General features: G+C 32.9%; 1 pseudogene; it reads left to right on the top strand.

Annotated features, from left to right (window-relative positions):
* Positions 1-15,372: 15,372 nt before the first annotated feature.
* Positions 15,373-15,764, top strand: LOC149202282 (peroxidase 3 pseudogene; annotated as a pseudogene).
* The last annotated feature ends 1,826 nt before the right edge of the window (positions 15,765-17,590 follow it).

Genomic DNA, 17,590 nt, shown 5'->3' with positions numbered 1-17,590 from the left:
CTATTTTCTAGTTTACATAGAATATTAATGTTTCACTAGCGCTCCATACAGATCTTTATTGCAACCTTGAGTTTATATTCCAATCATTTTGCATTGTTTCAATCATCATTTAATAAATTCTTGCTACTTGTTAGGGAGAAAGAAAAAGGAAAACAAACTTCTTGATAGATCCTTTAGAAGTTCGAAACGCTAGAGTCTTTTTTTGTTATCTGGCTAGTACTGTAATTATTTAGCTATTTATGAGTTTATATTTTCTCTTTTTTGTAGTCGTGAGGCTTTACTTAATTAGATAGCAGGTCTGCTATGTATCGATTTGATTATAATATATGTAAATGATTTGGATGCCATATTTGGTAACCAATGTGAACATGTTGGTCTGTAGCATATTTGTTCTCTTTTGGTTTAAGGGAAATTCTTTCAGTTGAGAGACTAATCTATCTGCTTCTACTGATTAAATAAAAGAGAAATAGTGGTTTTAAGTGATATTTTGATTACAATGTCTGCATAAATCTTGTCTTTTCCAAATTTTGCTTCAAGTTACAAACATCTTGTCATTTTTTATTTTTGCTTTATGTTTCAGTAGTTTTTTTATTTTCCAAATGTACTTCTACTTCTAATTTTTGTAGTAATATTATTGACAACCCTTGATAGTTATTTTATGTAAATATAAAGAGGGTTTTCGTCCAGTTTTTCTATTATTGCTCTACTTTTACTCTTCGATGAAATATGTCAAAATAAATAAATTAATAAGATAATTATACCATACATTAAGAAATAGGAGACCCTGTCTATAATTTTTCATCAGTCATTCACATATATTATCTCTTAACACAGTCTATCAATCACGCTGACATTCAGAGAATAACTTATACAAGATATTCTTTACTTACCTATTCACGCCATTCAGGACTGAATCTAAAACAATATCTGCACTTTAATTTCCTCCCTGCCATGAGATTATCTGATTCGGTAAATCTCCCCCCTTGCTACTCCTGACTTCATGAGTTTTCTCTCTCCTCAGAGACTTTAATGTTTTCTGGCTATCTAGTCTTTAACAGACATAGCCTTCACAGACTCTCTAACCCTTTAGCACAACCTCCATTTCTTCTCCTGATCTCAGTTACTCCTATCCTCTTGATCATTTTAGTAAAATACTCTAGGATTTAGGTTTGGAACAGTTAACTGTCTCCATAACTAATTACTTGGTAAAACCATATTTACTCATAACTGCAAAATTTATCCTTTCATAACTAAATTCCAAAAATAGTTTACAATTTAAAAATACTAATAGTCTGTTTTGGTTGCAGTAAAAATAAATAAATATTTACATCAATGGGGGATATTACATCTTCCCTCCTAAAATGGAACATCGTCCTGATGTTCTCTCCCTACAAATAGACCTAGAAAGTTTCCTCTCATGACCTGTTCATCTTCCTAGGTGGCCTCTTCCGGCCCATAGTGCTGCCACTGCACTTTAACTTAGGTGATAACTCATTTCTGCACAGTTACTTCTGTCCAATCTAGTATAACCAATGGTTCAACCAAGAACCCGCCTTTTGGTTTGACCTGAACATAACAACAAGAGGTGTTAAGTCATTAACTAGTTATCTAGCACATTTTTAACAAAATATCTATATGTTCACCTTACCTGTATATCTTGCCATTTGATTATGTGGTTAGTGTCATACACATCTTTCTTAAGTAGAGAAACATGAAAGACATTGTGTACATGAATGTGACTAGGTAGGGCAAGTTGGTAAGCCACCGGTCCACTTCGAGCCAAGATTTAAAATGGCCCACAATATCACGGTGTTAGTTTAGCACACCCTGCCCATTGTAAGGTAATTTTCTTGGCTTGCACTCAAATGTAGACATGATATTCTACTTGGAATTCTCAAAAAATATTCTTTTGATCAGCAAATTTCTTCTGTTGGTCCTGAGTAGCTTTTAAATTAATCCATAACTTTTTCACGATTCCCTCTATCTCTTCTAACATATCTGGCCTTAGTAACAACTTATCCTATGGCCTGCTCCAACTTAAAGGTGTCCTACACTTGCATCCATATAAAACCTCAAAGGGACTCATCTGAAGGGATGCATGGTACCCATTGCTATATGCAAACTCCACCAGGCGTAAATAATCTTCCCATTTAGTGGGTTGCTGCATTATGTATGTTCGCAAAATGTCTTCAACCACCTGATTAACTCTCTCAGTCTGCCCATCCATTTGTGAATGGTAAGCTGTACTAAAGTGTAATTGAGTGCTCAATCCTTCAAAAAGGGCTTTCCAGAAGGCTGATGTAAATTTTACATCTCAGTAAAAAATAATCATCTAAGGGATGTCGTGCAGTTTAAAAATGTTATGCATAAAAATATTGGCGATTTGAACTGCTCTATAAGTTGATTGAACAGGTATGAAATGAGCTGATTTTCTCCATTTTTCCACCACCACCATGACGGAGTCATTTTTCTTCCTTGATTTAGGTAGCCCAGTAATGAAATCAATAGATATTGTTTCCCATTTCCATTCTAGAATAGGCATAGGGTGAAGTAACCCTGCTAGATGTTGGTACTCAACCGTAACTTGCTGGCATTCCAAGCATTTGGCTAGATATTTTGTGAAGTAAAAGCATGCTAATGTGTCTCATTATATGGCAAAAGAAAAAAAGTACTTAAATGAAAAAAGACAAAAATAATAATAAAAAAAATTCAATTAAATGAGTTGAGTTTCATACTTGTTAATTATAAAAAATAAATGCTAAATTTGTAACAAAGCTAACTCACAATAAATTTTAGTAAAAGCTATAGTGAACCTATTTAATGGGTTTAGAAAATATAAATAATGTTATAAAAAGTAAATACTAAATTTGCAAATAAGTCAACTGATAGTAAATATTGGTAAAAACTATGGTTAATCACTCACAAAATATAAATAACTTTATGTAAAATTAAATGAAATGCTAAAACTCTTTAAAAATATATATAAAAATAGAATTAGAATTTCTAAACAAATAATTTTATATATTATATTTTGAATAATATAAAACATGTTATTATAATCATAATTAAAAATTTTATTATAAATAATTTAAAATATATTTAAAATATTTTCAAAAAATAATTTTAACATTTTTTTATATGTTATTTTCAAATTTCTATTAAAAAAATTGATTTTATAAACTTGAAAGGGTAGTTTCTTGGGTCGCAGTTTTATATATATGAAAAGATGATCATTTTTACTAGTATTTTAATAATAATAAAAAAATATGCTTACTTTTTATTTTTAAATTTGTTTAGCAATCTTTAGAATGTTTACAACACATCTCTTAAAGAAATTGGAATTGAAAAACATAAATCAATAGAGAAATGGGGGGTCGCAGTTTTGTCACTACTTAAAAATTTATGTAAAATATTAATGATATCTTTTAAAGAAAATGAATAAATTAGATAAAAAAATATATATTAAATTTTAGAAAAAATATGACATGAAATTGAATTTAAATTGACATGTTTTGTCTTCTTTTACCACCACCTAATTTTTGATGATTTTGTAAATTTAAGAGTAAACTTTGAAACTCCATTTATTTTTATAAAACTTCTTTGCCACAAAAAGCGAAAAAGTGATACACATTAACATGCTTACTAGAAAATTTCCTTCCGTAGGGAAAAAATCATTTTTTGATACCCAACATGGCCTGCATAAGGGATCTTATGGTATTGATAAAAAATGAGATTTTTAAGATGTTGCTGGTTAGGCACATATATCCTTTTCCAATAAATCAGTAAATTTTTTGCATTTATTTCATATCCCAATTGTTGTTCATGGATGTTAGGAATTTTTTCTTGTTGCCATGAATTTTTATATGTTTCATCCTGCATGGCCAATTCTTGAATCTGCTAAAAAATGGTAGTTCGTGATTCACTAAAAGAAATTTCATATAAACAATTTTCCTTCCGGCTTAAATCATCTGCCACCCGGTTTTACTTTCATTTTAAATGTTTAATTTTGAAATCAAATTCACTCAGAAAATCTGCCCAACAAACTTGGCTGACATTTAAAGTTGCTTGTTTGAAGTAATTAGTCAAACTATGGTGGTCAGTCATTAACAAAAATTTATTACCTAATAGGTAATGTCGCCACAATTTTAAGGCATGAATCACTGCAGTTAGTTCCAAGTCATATGCTGAATACTTTTGTTCATATTCTTTAAGCTTCCTAGATTTGTAGGAAACCACTCGGCCCTCTTGCATTAATACGCCACCCACACCTTCCTTACTAGCATCTGTATACACCACATATTCATTGTTGTGATGAACAATGCTCAGAATAGGTGCTGTGGTAGAAGATGCTTGAGCTAATTAGAGCTCCTTTGACAGTCAGAGGTCCATTTGAAAGCCTTGCCTTCCTTTTGTAGAGAGGTGATGGGATATGCTACGTGGGAGAAACCCTCCACAAATCTCCAATAGTAAAATTCTAAGCTCATAAATGATCTTATGTGAACCACATCCTTTGGTATTGGCCATTCCATAATGGTCCTTATCTTTTCCACATCTATCACATTTCTATCCTTGGTGATGACATGTGCCAAGTATTGGATTTTCTCCTCAATGAAGCCCCATTTATTGTATTTGGCATCCAATTGGTGTTCTCATAGGACTTGCAGAACCACACGGAGATGTTCCTTATGTTCTTCCACATTCTGAGAATAGATTAGTATGTCATCAATAAAGATTAATACAAATTTATCTAAGAGCTGATGAAATATGTTGTTCATGAGACAAATGAAAGTTGTTGAGGTGCTAGTTGGTCCAAATGGTAATACCACGAACTCATAATGTCGATAACGCATTATGAAAGCTGTTTTTGCAATATCTCCCTCCTTAATCCTGATGTGATGATACCTAGAGCAGAGATCAATCTTTGAAAATATAGTTGCACCTTTCACATGGTCAAAGAGCTCATCTATCCAGGGAAGGGGGTATCTATTTTTAATGGTTAGCTTGTTCAATGGATGGTAATCCATGCACATCTACAAGGTTTCATATTTCTTTTTAACAAACAATACCGAAGCTCCCCAAGGAGATACATTGGGACAGATATGTACTTCTTATCAAGCAACTATTGGAGTTGCATTTTCAATTCAGTTATCTCAGGTATGCTCATTCAGTAAGGTGCCCGGGAAACTAGAGCAGCTCCTGGAGTCAGCTCAACAGTAAAATCTATGTCTCTTTTTGGGGGTAGGCCTGATATTTCTTTAGGAAATACATCTGGAAAATTTTGTATTATAGGTATGTCTTCTAGTGATGCAGATTTATCTTTAGAGTCAGCATACCCTACTTGTATAGCATATATTTGACAACCTTTTCTGATGCATTTGGCTAATTGGGAGGCTGTTATTGGCCTTAATTGCAGAGGTTTCTGAACACCTTGAATTTCCTGTCTCTCACCTACTTCATCTCGGTAACTAATAGCTTTTGTCTTACAATTTACCAAGGACCAATGCTTTTCTAACCAGTCCATACCTATCAAAATGTTGTATGACCCTAGGGGTAACACATTTAAATTAGCTATGATAGGTTTACCATCTAATTTCAAGGGGTAGTTATTTACTTTAGACAAAACTCTTCTTTTTGCTCCTGTGGCTAGCTGTACTAACCATGGGTTTTTAAATTTAACAACTTGTAATTTACATCGTTCCACTACCCTGGGGCTAACATAACTTAATGTAGCTCCAGGATCTATTAAAATAGAGCAAGTCTAGTAAAAAATAGTACCTTCAAATTCAACCATAGTTGGCTGAAATTCCACCTGATGATCTTCAAGAGCTGCATTGATCTTAGGGATGCTTCTAGCCACTTCTCCCACAGTGGATGCCTCCTGAATTTGTGAGATCTGGTCTGCTCCCCTACGTTAAGGGAAAATTTTTACGTAATGCGAGCCTTCACATCGCCAATACTGTACAAGTGGTCTGTTAATTAATTCTGCTTCATTTCTGCCAGTTTTATCATTGGTCGTAGCTTCTCCTAATATCTTAAATCTGGGCTTATTCACATTCCAATTAACTTGAACTTTATATAATCCCTTCTTGCTAGTGCTATTTCCCTTATGGCTAGGAATGAATTTATTTCCCTTCTTGTCTGCCCACATTTTACTCGTATCTCCCTTTGGTTTATTTCGCTAATAATAGATTTGTGCTTTTCAAATGAATTTGTCCATGTTTTTTGGATTTTCAAATTCTAGTTGTTCTTTCATGAACAACGGAAGACTACTAACAAACCGTTGTACCTTGGATTTTTATTTGTGAATATAAGGGACATATCACAATAATGATGTAAATTTTTTTTATAAATTCATCCATGGTCAATTAGCCCAACTGGAGATCATGGAACTCTTTTGCTTTACCAACATAAAATCTCTCAGTCAAATACTTTTGCTTGAAGAATTTTTGGAATTTATCCGAGATTATGTTTTGCTCATTGATCCCATGGAGTATTTTTACTTCCTCTGACCATAATGTAGCCTTCCTTTGAAGCTAGAAAATGGAAAAATGGGCCTTCAAATTGTAATCATATTCATACAGCTGGAAATACTTGTTCATATTAATTAACCATGCTTCCACAACCTCTTCTTGTTCCTCGTCAAAGAGAGGAGGCTTGATTTTATGAAACTATCCTTGGAGTTCAATTTTCTATTTCTTCTTTGTCTTGTGGTCACACATGTTTCCCGATTCTTCCTCCCAGTTTTCTTCTCCTTCTTCTATTTCCATATTTTCAGTTCAAATTCTTGTTCCCTAGTTGTGTGGTCGTGCTCGGACTAAGCGCTAGTGGCCGATGATTCTAGCTATACGACAAGTTGTTTAGAATATTTTCTTGTTCCTACATCAATCTTTCGTTGTCTGCCCAGAGTTAGGCCATCTCACCTTTCAGTTCTTGGACAGTTGTCCGGAGGTATGCATTGGGATTTTGCGTATCATCGCCTAGCTGCACCCAAACCTCAGGATTTCCTTCCTAAAATGATGTTGGCCCTGTCCCCAATATGGAACCAGGTGGTAGATTTCCAGCTCGCCTCATGCTGACTGTCTGTTTTTTTTTCCTACCTGCACAACACTGATTTTGTTATTCCTTATTCCAGAGGCCTCAGTTTTGGAACCTGAGTGCTCTGATACCATATGTAACACATCTATTTAGTAAAATTATATTTATGAAAAAAAAATTAAATGTAATGCCTCAAACAATACATAGTTATGTAACACATCTCTTTAGTAAACATTATATTTATAAGAAGAAAATTAAACGTAATGCCCCAAACAATACATAGTCATGGAAAAAGAAATACTATTATGATTAACATATTACGAATGATTTGCAAGAACCATTAAACAGGTTCTATTATCATAATCAAATGAGAATTAAATGATTGGACCTTAAGTTCTTGACTTAATTATATGAAATTTGAAGACATATGATTGTACACAATAATGAATTTCAACATTAATCATGTTTGAAAGTTTAAACACATTTGGGTACGTGGCTGGCCCTGGCGCCTAATGGTATAGGCCCTAGCCTTGATTCCTGCCATGGTACACATGTGTATTTACTATCTGTTGTCCGGGTCTTCGTGGCTGCCTTCAAGTTGCCCAACTGTCCATCTCCAAATGTTAATACTCGATATTTGACTCCTCAATCAATGCTTCTCCCTGGTTGGCTAGAACGAACGGTCCACAAGAAGTCTACCAATCGTTTCTGGGCAGCGTCGTTTCATTTGGACATTGTTTCTCTTCGAGGGTTTATGGATCTGTTCTGTTCTTGGTTATTTGCTCCCGCCTGTTGATCTGGTTCATTGAGCTACTCATCTCTCATTCTGGCCCTTTGACAAAATGTTGAGGATTCCAAAACCGATTCATCACCCTGGAACACCATAAACAGAGAGAGGCTTGCAACCATTCTTTTCATAGGTAAAGGTTTAAGGTTTTATCTGCCATTTTTCTTGGTTTAGCACAGTTAGTTTCATTTTTGCATGTTTTCGTTTCTTTCGCTTAATCTAGTGCAACCCTTCTGTTTTGGTGTAAGGTGAGGATTTCTGAGATGGAAGCTTGGATGGGATTTGTGGCAAAACTCCCCCTTTGGCTTCAATGTTTGTGAACACCCTCGGGTACTCTAACTTTCTTCATATTTTTCTTAGGTTAGGGTTTTATGACTAGGCGGTCAAGTCTATAAGACTGTGTCTAGATGTTTAAATGGGATCCTCGAGCTGCTGGAGCTGAGGTTCCACAAATAGTTTTTTGTGTTTTCTCATAATAATGTATAAGGCTTAAGATAACCCAACGGCTTTGGCCGAATATGGAAGATTTTGGAAGTCTACCTAGGTTGGCTCCATGTATTAGTAATTTATATATATTTTGGACAATTACTTTGTATGAATGGAACTTTTATCGATGGGGTATTATTTGTGATGGTGAGGGTTTATACATTCTAAATGCAAAGATCAGTTCGTATTTTCTATGTTTATTCAATGCTGAGTTTTGGAACATTATAAGTTCCCTTTTCTAATTTACACAGAATATTAATGTTTCACTAGCACTCCATATAGATCTTTATTGCAACCCTGAGTTTATATTCCAATTGTTTTACACTGTTTCAGTCATGATTTAATAAATTCTTTCTACTTGTTAGGAAGAAATAGAAAGGAAAACAAACTTCATGACAGATCCTTTAGAAGTTCAAAAAGCTACAGTCCTTTTTTGTTATCTGTCTAGTACTGTAACTCTTTAGTTATTTATGAGTTTAGATCTTTTCTGTTTTGTAGCCACAAGGCTTTACTTAATTAGATAGCAAGTCTGCTATGTATCGATTTGATTAGAATATATGTAAATGATTTGGATGCCATATTTGATAACTAATGAGAACATGTTGGTTTGTAGAATATTTGTTCTCTTTTGGTTTGAGGGAAATTCTTTCGATTGAGAGACTAATCTATCTACTTCTACTGATTAAATAAAAGACAAAAAGGGGCTCTAAGTGATATTGTGATAACAATGTCTGCAGAAATCTCATCTTTTACAAATTTTTGCTTCAAGTTACAAACATCTTGTCATTTTCCAATTTTGCTTTATGTTTAAGGAATTTTGTTATATTCCAAATGTACTTCTACTTCTTGGTAACCCTTGATAGTTCCTTTCTGTAAATATAAAGAGGGTTCTATTATTTCTCTACTTTTAGTCTTCGATGAAATATGTCAGAATAAAAAAAATAATAAGATAATTATACTATACATGAAGAAATAAGAGACCCTATCTAAAATTTTTCATCAATCATTCAAAGATATTATTTCTTAACACAATCTATTAGTCACACAGACATTCAGAGAGTAACTTATACCATAAATTCTTTACTTATCTGTTCACGTTGTTCAGGACAAAATCTAAAACAAGATGTGCACTTTAATTTCCTCCTTGCCATCAGATTACCTGATTCAGTAAATCTCAACCGTTCTAGTCCTGACTTCGGGAGTTTTCTCTCTATTCAGAGACTTTAATGTTTTCTAGCCATCTGGTCTTTACCAGAAATAGCCTTCACAGACTGTTTGACCCTTCTTTACCAGAAATAGCCTTCATAAACTGTTTGACCCTTCAGCGCAATCTCCTTTTCTTCTCCTGATCTCATACCCCTATCCTCTTGATCCTTTCACTAAAATACTCTAAGATTTAGTTTTGGAATAGATAATTGTCTCCATAACTAATTACTTGGTAAAAGTGTATTTACTTGTAACTGCAAAATTTGTCCTTTCATAACTAAATTCCAAAAGTAGTTTATAATTTAAAAATAGTAATAGTCTATTTTAGTTGTAGTAAAAATAAATAAATATTTACATCAATAGAGGATATTACATCTCTTTAGCATAGTATCTATAAAATTGGTGATGCTAATCACCAATGCCAATCATGGAGCCACCTTCATAGCATCTACACCTTCCTTGTAGAGAATAAGTGAGGGTGAAAACCCATGGGTGGTTTACAGCACGCACACATTGGTCTTGCCACCATAATCCCAACATAATCTCCGTGCTGAAACTCGAACTTTGTAACTCTAAGGGATTCTGGATGCTACGACTCATGGAAAAATAAGTATTCGTATTTCGATTAAACCATATAAGCTTCTGCTTATTCTTTTATATCGGTGTATATATAACTATAAACACACTTAGTAGTAGTTATAAACCATTCAAAAATCCTCACGACTTCTTTATTCATTAAATATGGTAAATAATGATATAATCATAAATTCCAATGCATTAATCACCATAATATTTCACCTTATTGAATTATAAATACCAAACATAAGTTCTTAGGCTAGGGATATTAGACTTGGTTTTAGCAAAATATTTATTAAACTTTCTTATTAAAATACAAATCTATGGGATATATAGTATATTAATTTTCAAATTATATATTTGTTATTATTATTTTTTATTTTTTAAAAAAATTTAATTTTTAATTATTTTTGAAAATTTTAAATAATTTTATAAAATTTAATAGTGTTTTGAAAAAAAAATATTTAACTAAATATTTTGAATTTTTTTTTTTTAATTTGAATTTCTTTTTTTGATTTGAAATTATATAAAAGTATGTTTAATTTATATATATATATATATATATATATATATAATTTTAAAATTATTACTGTTATTATTTAGAATTATTTACTGTTATTATTTAGAATTATTAATTGCGTGGTGAGTACTAAGCACATGGTTGCTATCTTATTACACTTGTTAGTTTGTTGTTGATTACCCTTGTTAGTTTCCTAATGTGTCTTGATTTGATTACACTGTTAGTTTGTTAATGTGTCTTGATTTGTGCCACTAGAATATGGTACAAGATATTATAACTGAGCTATTTTAGGAAGCAATTGAGGGTATCTAACCACCGAAGAGTTTGAGTTTCTTGTGTCTTACCCCAAAAAAATTGAACATTGAAATGGCATAATAATTGTACCTAACCTAAATAATACCAACCTTTAACATAGCACTTTTTGTTATATATCCTTTCATAAGAATTGAAATGACATAACAATTGTGCCTAACCTAGATAATACTAACTTTTAACATAACGCTTTTTTTTAATGTAACTTCTCGCAAGAATTTTGACCTAGGAATTGAGACTAACCTAAGTCATGCGAAGCTTTAAAGTCTTCAAAGCGTTGAAATCCAATCACATTTGCAAGATTTGATATTTTCGAATTATATATCATCAAAATTGAATAATTTTAAATTATAACTTTAAGAATTATTATTCATTAAAGAAGACGAATATAAAATCATTATGCATAATAATTAAATAAAATAATAATTAAAAGATTATTTTGTTTTATAAAAAAATTATATTATTTAAATTTCATTTATATAAAATTAAAAATAAATAAACTATTTCAAGGAAGAATAACAAAGCATACGGACAAATATAAGTACCCTGAGTACAAGTCTGATTAATAAGGTTAACGAAGTTGAATAAATGCGATGGACGCTAGGGTTCCACTGTTCGAGGATGGTCTTCTACCCACGGTTGTGTTTCAGAGCTTCGTCTCAATCCAACAGACAGTAACGTGGAGCTGCATTCCAGCTCTACTTTTTTTCCCTGTGGAAATATCGAACCCATCTCCAACTTCTTCTCTCAGAGGACGGTTTTAGATTCAGTTTCAGACCCCAGGTTTGAGATTCGCTGTACCAAGATCTCATTCACTCGGTGGTGCGAGTGGCTGCAATATATGAGGGTTATAGAAACCCCGAAACTATTGAGTCAACATTGGATGCGGTCTTTCATACCAGCAATATCACGAAAGGGAAACTTCACCTCTATTCTCATTTGCGAGATTGAAAGGATTACCCCGCCCTCACTAAGGCTCCCACTCTTAATCACGAAACCGAAGGATTACCCAAGGAATACATAAACGAATCAGGAAATCAGATCTAGTTATGCAATGCATATCTGGTGAAGCTACGGGAACCCATGGATAGCTCAGAATGGGGACGATCGGATCTGAGTCAATATTAGAAGTATCTGGAGGCACCATCGCAACATAATAGCGGATCGACAGATCTGGTGAGGCGGCCACTTAACGGACCACAATCAACAAAAATTGTCATATACATGCAACGAAGGTTGACAAATGCGGTTATCTATGGCAAATACTCAGTAAGGAATAATCCCACTATAGATCTGGTAGTAAAGGCAGTCCATCAACCCTATCCAAAGATTTCGGATGCAAAATTGACGGGGTAGTTACAAAAGACGGATTGTGAAGCACGTAAAGTAGATCTGATCCAAATTTTTATCAAAACATTGCAAGGGAAATCATTTGCAAGAGGATCTGGAATGGGAGGCGTATTCTAGGTATTTTAGATCTCAATTGTCAAATTCAAAAATAACTCGGTATACGGGTAACTATGCAAAATTTGATTCACACGGGGAAATAAATCATTGCAAGAGATCCTCACGCTACAGGACTATGGCATTGCTTATGACATGACTATCATCCTCAACACGAGATGAGATTACTTAGAGATGCTCCAGTGCTAGCTCAAAGATCTAGGCTCCTTCAACGATAGAATCAAAATTAAGGGGAAACCCAAACCAAACCAGATCCGTTCCCAAATCTACTTGCCCTATATAGTGGAGCAGATGTCTTAGGTATTATGCATATTTCCACACCAAAGAAGTTATATGTAGATTCAATCGTTTCGGAAAGCTCTTCATCAATGGATATTCTCTAATTGGACATCAAACTGTGATATTCATCTATGTTCTAAATTTTTTTTATTGTCAGATTGTATACAACAAAAGGTAAGGATGATGTATTAAATGGGGATCATGGTTTTAGGGCAATGAGGGGTTCTTCATGACACCTTGGCTCTCAGGATTTGAGGCTACCACCATGGTGGTATCCAAAATGCCAGTATGGGTCAGAATACATAATCTACCATTGCATTTTTTGCACCACAAAGCAGTAGAAGGTATTGGAAATCCTTGTGGAAATTTCTAAATATTTATGCACATCCAGTCTCAAAAGGCATTTTCACATTTTCGAGAATATGTGTTGAATTAGACCTTAGCCACGGTTTACATCTTGTTGGTCCACAATAATCTTCAGTGGTCACAACCTCTAAATTATGAGAATACAACATTTTGTTGTACTGGATGTCTTCAAACAAGACATCTCCAAAGTACATGCCCATAAGCTAAAAAAGACCCCAAAAGAAGAAAGAGACAACCTCAAAAACTAAAAAGTTGGACATGAAGACACATCGGTAGACATAGACACCACAAACATCCATGATGAGAACATCCAGAACAACAACCACAAGGATGTGGTCGAGCATAACTCGGCATTAGTTCGGAAGCCAGCTGTTCCATAGCGACAAAGTGAGCATTTTCTCCCTTAAAAAGAGGTAAGTGACAAAAAATGAATCCAGTGAGCACTTTATCCCTTAGAAAGAGGTAAATGACAGCAAATGAATCCATGCATGAGGAGGGGTTATCTGACAAAGATTTTTTAACAAATATAAAATAGAATCAAATGACTATTGTATCATCCATGCCCAATACTTGTTGTTGGCTAAAAGCGGAAAAAAAGAAAGGTAGAAAAGAGTATATCAGTTTGAGCCCTTTGATGAGTTTCTATAGATCCTCAAGATGGATGTGGTTTTCATGCATATGCTATTTAACATCTACAATATGTAATTTTGTTCACTAGGAATAAAGTTGTGATTTTTTCTTTGGAAAAAAATCTGATTAATAAAACAAAACAAAATAAATTTGTTAGATCTAAGACTTTTGTGATCCATAATGCAGAAAGCAGTCTTCCTAATTAATGACGTTGTAAGGATTATTAATCGCATTGTAAGAATTAGTTGGACTTTCCCAACCAGCTAATATAACCACATTAGCTGATTCAAAACTTTGACTCAATCTTTATAATGTGATTAATCCTCAAAACTATTTTCTACAAAAATAAATTTATTAAAACATAACAATAGAATAAATTTAATATCAAGCAACTCCAAGAAAACCTGCTCCAAATTTAGGAATTAATGAAAAGTTTTCTTTAAAAATTACGAGGTAGTGACCAATTTTCTAAAAAAAAGTTGAGAAGCCAAAACATTTGAATAAAATTGTTATGAATAATTTTCACTGTTGTCTTCTCAGACTAGTGCGAAAAGAGACTAGTGCGAAAAGAATGAGATGGTTAGAACCAACTATTTCCACCTCCCAAATCATAAAGCACATAACATACATAAAATTCACGGAACTTGCTGGCACATCTGGAAAAGTAGTTGCGTGGAAAATGTTATTTTACTTGAAAAAATGAATGTGCCTATCATGAACAAAGAAACAAAGAAGTAGAAAGAAGGGTTACGACGTTAGTTCTAGAGTGGTCAACAAAAACAATGCCATAAATCTAATCGGAGTCTCTCAGCCTCTCCATCGTCTCAAAGTATTTGTGTACAATTGTTTGTTTTCGCGTGAAGAAGAACTGTTGTAGGAGCAAGACGCACACTAATAACAACCGATGTGTTGTTTTTAATACAGTCATTCGTGCAACTTATGCTGTTATGCTTGGAATTGCAGTGATTGCAGCGGTGCTGTTTGTGCCAATGTGTGGGGCATAAGGGAAACCCATATATAATTTCTACATGAAAAATTGTCCAGGGGTTGACGGTATTGTTCGACAAGTGGTGAATAAGTACATAGAGGCACATCACACAGTAGAGGCTTCTCTTGTGAGACTACACTTCCACGATTGTTTTGTGAGAGTGTGTAAACTGTTGGATGTCTAAAAACTTTATTGTATGTAGAGAGTTGAATGTCTAAAAAACATTATTCTATGTAAACTTTTGAATGTCTAAATACATTATTGTATGTGTTCGATATAAGATGTGCTATGATGATTAATGTGATCTAAATTGGTGCTTCTCCAAGGTTGCTTTCCCTCACTGCTCTTGAATTCTACACAAAACAACATAGCAGAAAAATACGCAATTCCTAATCTCACCCGATGTGGATTTGTAGTTATCGACCACGTCAAGGCATAAATAGAGGCTGTCCCGGAGTGGTCTCATGTGCTGTCATTCTCGCTATGGCTGCTCGCGATGCTGTTTTTGCAATAAGCATAATTCAACATCATTACCATTACTTCATATTTATTACACTACAGAGAGAAATATGTATTATGTTTCTTAAACAACAGCTATATAAATCAACTTTAAAGCGCTTCTGTCAATTATAAATCTGATTGCACTACATCAGTCACTGTTTGGAACATCTAATTTTGTTTCCTTAATCTTCACAGAGGGGAGGACTGTTTTGGTAGGTTAAGATGGGTCGTAGGGACGGAAGGATATCGGTGGGCAGCGAGGCACTCTCCAACATTCCAGTGACAACATTGAACTTTCAACAGCTGAAGAACTCTTTCGCCACTAAAGGGTTCAACGTTGAATACTTGTTTGTGCCATCTGGTATACTGCCTGTTAAACCGAATTAGTTAGATCTATACAAATGCAATCCAATAGTATTGTTACACATATCATATGTTGATCATCTTATGGTGCAGGTGCACATACTATTGGAATGTCACACTGCAGTTCATTCAGTAACAGACTGCACAACTTTGGAGGTAGTGGAGGTATGGATCGTACCCTGGAAAATTTGTACGCACAACTGCTTAATATGCAGTACAAAAATTTAACGGACAATATAACAAAAGTGTAATTGGATCATGGCAGCTCTCTCACCTTCAATAGCCATTATTTTGGTAACCTGAAGTTAAACTAGGCCTGATCCAATCCGATGTCGTTCTTCTCACCAATTTCGTTTCCAAGACCAACGTTGATAATTAGCGGAATCAAACAGAGTTTTTTGAAAACTTGAAATATTCAATGCAACGGATAGGAGAAATTGTACTTCTCACTAAGAGTGCAGGAGACATTAGGAAAAAATGTGCTTTGGTCAATTGATATCATGATCTAAAACCTTTAGGTATTGTGGGGATGTCACGAGCCCACCATCTGCCAAAAACATGAGGCTCCGACGAATAAATTCTATGTCAAGGAGACTCAACTAGGGTGTCTACAATATTTGCCAGAAAATTTTATTTCATTGTTTACAGAGGCGTTCTAAAGTCTTTCCGATAATTCTATCTGAGGTTGATTTATTCTGAAACACTTTCAAATCCCTCTTTGGGACATTTTTTTTAAAGTCGATTGTTTAAGATCCTTTCGTTATTTCCATGGGGAATGGACTTTAATGGCTATCTTCGGATCCTTGTTTTCCTTTTATTTAGATGGTTGGTTTTTGCTATGAAATTATTTAACTAATTCACTTTCAATTTAATATTTTTATTCCCTTATTTTATTATATATTTTATACTGTAAAATATGGAAGATTTGTAATTATTCAGTTATTTTAAGTAAAATTAAAATAATTTTTTCGTAAATAATATTTTTTAAATAAAAAACAATTTTGATTATATATGTGCGGGAGTAGTTTTAATTAAAATATTATATGAATTTTGAAAAATTGGTTATTTGTTAATATTAAGAGCAATATAATTAAAAAAAAATCTTTCTCATATATAAAATATTTTAATATGTATACTAAATAACATATTTTTTTTAATCTACATAATTTTATATTTTAGAGATGAAATAATTAAAAGTAAAAAGATTATATATTTTCAATTTTAATGGAGCCATGAAAATATGTAATACCTATACTTTTTAAAATTATTTTAATATATAATTTTAAAAAATATTTAAATATGTATTTAAAAAGAAAGTAAAAAGAATAAAAAATTGTTTTGATATTGGCCATAATAAAAAATTTCAATGCCAAACAAATATTTAATTGAAAAAAAAATTACTTGTCAACCAGATGGAGAATGGAGAAGTGTAATTCATTCAATCCTTAAAATAAAATTCAAATTTAACATTTCTAAAATATTATAAAATATTTTGAAAACATATTGTAAGTCATAAATAAAATATTTAAATATGAAAAGTGAAGAAATATTGACATATATTTAAAAAAAATATTAATAACAATGAAAAAACATTTTAATCTGGACAATGTGATTTATAAATAAAATATATCAATGCTCATAGAAAATAAAATATTTTGTTATCAATTTTTTATATAATATATGGGAAGAAAAAAACCATGTATATATTACATAAACCAATAGTAAAAAATATCAGGTAATCTTATTATTAAGTATTTATACCCTTGTTTATCTATATTTTTTATATAATCTACACAATTGAAATGATCAAATAGAGTTTTAAGGCATTGTACTAGAAAATGCAATTTCAACAATGGATAATTACACAAGCCCACACACAAAACCACACACAAACACACACACACACACATATATATATATATAGAGAGAGAGAGGGGTGTTCAAAGGGATCAAACTTATTGGGGTGTGAATACTTTCAAAATTTTCACTCTAAAAGAGAATTACAACTTAATAGATTTCATTTATCTAGAGATTTTATTTCTCTAGAGATCTAGTATAAGTGTTTGGTAGATCCATG

The sequence above is a fragment of the Pinus tabuliformis genome, chromosome 2_1 (genome assembly GCF_031772625.1).
Source record: "Pinus tabuliformis cultivar Carrire ecotype Pingquan chromosome 2_1, CPIR1, whole genome shotgun sequence".
In the NCBI taxonomy this organism is placed as follows: domain Eukaryota; kingdom Viridiplantae; phylum Streptophyta; class Pinopsida; order Pinales; family Pinaceae; genus Pinus; species Pinus tabuliformis.
The sequence above is the reverse complement of the archived record's forward strand: the minus strand, read 5'-3'. Positions and strand labels throughout refer to the sequence as shown.